Genomic DNA, 3569 nt, shown 5'->3' with positions numbered 1-3569 from the left:
GGGCGGAACTCGTTCATCTGCAGCGTGAATGGTCTGTCCCCGCCGCTAGCAAAGTATGAGGCCATGGTTTGGAGGAAGCAGGAACATGTTGCAGAGCGTTTGGAGGAAGCAGCAACGTGTTGCAGAGTGTTTGTGTGGTTTGGAGGAAGTAGAAATGTTTTTGTGTTTGTGTGGGAGAGCGCTCGAGTGCGCACGGCGCAGTGCAGCACTACTGATTGCACGGCGTTAAGATAGGTTGGTGCGTGTTGTTTATTTTCAAGGTAGCGTGACCAGCAGGCAACCATGACATATTAATGGGCTCCGTGTTCAGCCACCAATATCTAAATAATGCGCTTTGTTTCCTTTTATAGTTCCCCTTCATCTGCTCCCCCTCCTCTCTCTCTCTCTCTCTCTCCTCTCTCTCCTCTCTCTCTCTCCTCTCTCTCTCTCTCCTCTCTCTCTCTCTCCCTCTCTCTCTCTCTCTCTCTCTCTCTCCTCTCTCTCTCTCTCTCCCTCTCTCTCTCTCTCTCTCTCTCCTCTCTCTCTCTCTCTCTCTCTCTCTCTCTTATCAGTCAGCTTAGTTTATTTTAATTAATTTCTGTTCCTGCTGCTGATACGTAGTTCATAGTGAGGAATAATTAGGCGTCTGAGTTATAATTAAGCCTGAAGCTGACTCCGCCCAGGACATCTGAGCTAGGCGTGGGCCAGCGATCCTCTCGGCTGGGCAGACAGCCAAAGCCCGCTGTCACATGAGGCAGGGTGGGAGACATAGCACGGATAGATGTTGACCAGGAGGCAGCTGGAGAGGGAGGAGGACAACAGAAACAAAATGGACACACACCAGGCCTCGGCTCAAACAGGATTTGATAATAATTCTAGTGCTTGCAACTGTCTTAACCAGCTGTCAGTACAAAAACATCCTAACTTGATTTTCAGATCTGAACTTTCTGGCACTCACACTATTGCCCCATATGCAGCAAACCCCACCCGCCTGGCACATGTGCCACATAAAACAAGCCATTAAAAGGATTTGCATAGTAGTTTGCATGGTAGTGTAGCGGTAGATTCCCTGCCAACACAAGGGTCGCAGGTTCGCGCCCCCCATGTTGCTTGGTCGGACGTCCATACAGGCACGATTGGTTGTGTCTGCGGGTGGGAAGCCGGATTTAGGGGTATGTGTCCTGGTCGCTGCACTAGCGCCTCCTCTGGTCGGTCGGGGCGCCTGTTCGGGGTGGAAGGGAACTGGTGAGAATAGCGTGTGATCCTCCCACGTGCTACGTCCTGCCGGTGAAGCTCCGCGCTATCAGGTGAAAAGAAGCGGCTGGCAACTGCGCATGTGTCGGAGGAAGCATGGTGCTAGTCTACGGCTCTCCCCAGATCGGCAGAGGGTGGAGCAGCACCCGGGGCAGCAGGGGGAAATTGGCCAAGTACAATTGGGGAGAAAATGGGGGGGAGAATCAGAAAAAAATATATATATTTTTGCATATCCTATGACAGAGGACACATAGGACCTATGTGACCCAGGTGCGAGAAATGCAGACCTTCTTCTGGGCCAACTTCAAGCGCTCCTCGTCTGTCTCTCTCCTCAGCCTCTCCTCCTCTTCCTGCAGCCGACGCCTCTCCTGGTGACAGCAGAGCGAGAGGGGGACACAGTTGAAGAGGGAATATGAGAGAAGAACAGAGGAAGGCTATATTAGAGATTCTCACAGCTAAGTCGTTTTCCTGTCTCAGTTGTTGAGATGTGTCACCACAGAGAAGAGGTAACCGCTACAGAGTAGGGAAAAAATAAATAATCTGCAATACTGTATCGATAATTTGATATTTCAGAAAAGTATCACGATGTATCGCTGTATCGACTTTTTTTTACACAGCCGTGTGTTCAGTTCAGTGACACAATAAGAATACTTATGCACTTTAGTTTTATTTCAGTGTGTTCAGTAACAGTTGTGCAACTGTGCATTTTTTTGTAAAAAGAAAAAAGAAAAAAAATGAACCTTTATTTATTCAGGGGAGTCTCACTGAGAGCAATGCTCTCTTTTTCAGGGGTGCCCTGTTCACATTCACATTCATTTTCAAATACTGTTCTAATAAATTGGAATGAAAATTTTGAATGAAATAGTTTTGACTGGATTTGTCCACTGATTTATCTATATAATGTGATGTACATATCGCAATGTATCGTGATACAATCGTATCGTGACCCAGATATCGTATCGTGAGGTCCTTGCCAATACCCAGCCCACCCAGTTGCAGCAAACAGAGACAGAGGTGAATGAAGACTTGTTCCATGACGTCACTGCTACACTGTGGCCCAGTATGATGTGAGAGCGCAGGTCAAAAGTAGATCACTGTCAAACTATTTGAGCCACCTGTCCTCCTACACAGTACCACCCACCTTATCAGCTGTAGTACTGTATGTGTTGCAATGCTGTCACTATCTCAACAAACTCTTTGAAAGCATCACCACCTCATAACCTTCCAGTGTGGCTGAAGCCCCTTTCAGACATGAACTCTGGATCAGCTCAAGGTTGTTTCCCCGGAGCATTTTGTTTTTGGCTATATATTGCCATATCGATGCAACTGTCACAGAAATTGAATACAATACTTGGAGGATATAGACTAACCCTCCCTCCCTTTAGAAAGCCTCAGATTTGTCATGTTGCACACATGATTGCTTCTCCTTGACTTAATTTACTGCAACGTCTCTTCACTTAGTTACTTCAGAAAACGGTAACATTGTTTCCAGATGAGCAAATGATGTCACGTTGTATACGACTTGCATTGCTTTGTTCTAGTCTAAACTAACGCAGTGAGGAAGACTTTGTTCTAGTCTAAACTAACGCACACTGAGGAAGACTTTGTTCTAGTCTAAACTAACGCAGTGAGGAAGACTTTGTTCTAGTCTAAACTAACGCACAGTGAGGAAGACTTTGTTCTAGTCTAAACTAACGCACACTGAGGAAGACTTTGTTCTAGTCTAAACTAACACAGTGAGGAAGACTTTGTTCTAGTCTAAACTAACGCACACTGAGGAAGACTTTGTTCTAGTCTAAACTAACGCACACTGAGGAAGACTTTGTTCTAGTCTAAACTAACGCACACTGAGGAAGACTTTGTTCTAGTCTAAACTAACGCACAGTGAGGAAGACTTTGTTCTAGTCTAAACTAACGCACAGTGAGGAAGACTTTGTTCTAGTCTAAACTAACGCACAGTGAGGAAGACTTTGTTCTAGTCTAAACTACGCACACTGAGGAAGACTTTGTTCTAGTCTAAACTAACGCACAGTGAGGAAGACTTTGTTCTAGTCTAAACTAACGCACAGTGAGGAAGACTTTGTTCTAGTCTAAACTAACGCACACTGAGGAAGACTTTGTTCTAGTCTAAACTAACGCACACAGAGGAAGACGTTGTTCTAGTCTAAACTAACGCACACTGAGGAAGACCTTGTTCTAGTCTAAACTAACGCACACTGAGGAAGACTTTGTTCTAGTCAAAACTAACGCACACTGAGGAAGACTTTGTTCTAGTCTAAACTAACGCACACTGAGGAAGACTTTGTTCTAGTCTAAACTAACGCACACTGAGGAAG

At 45.7% G+C, this 3569-nt stretch overlaps 1 long non-coding RNA gene across 1 annotated transcript in view; it reads right to left on the bottom strand.

The window, feature by feature from the left end:
* LOC310771977 overlaps nt 1-1602 on the bottom strand; it is a 4541-nt gene extending 2939 nt beyond the window's left edge. Inside the window, exon 1 of the long non-coding RNA XR_014552467.1 lies at nt 1521-1602. This is a non-coding gene — a long non-coding RNA (uncharacterized lncRNA). The remainder of the gene's footprint in view (nt 1-1520) is intronic.
* Between the last annotated feature and the right edge of the window lie 1967 nt (nt 1603-3569).

Source organism: Poromitra crassiceps (genome assembly GCF_964638095.1).
Source record: "Poromitra crassiceps genome assembly, contig: HAP1_SCAFFOLD_1664, whole genome shotgun sequence".
Taxonomy (NCBI): Eukaryota; Metazoa; Chordata; class Actinopteri; order Beryciformes; family Melamphaidae; genus Poromitra; species Poromitra crassiceps.
Note: the sequence above shows the minus strand (reverse complement) of the source record. Positions and strands in the feature narration are given on the sequence as shown.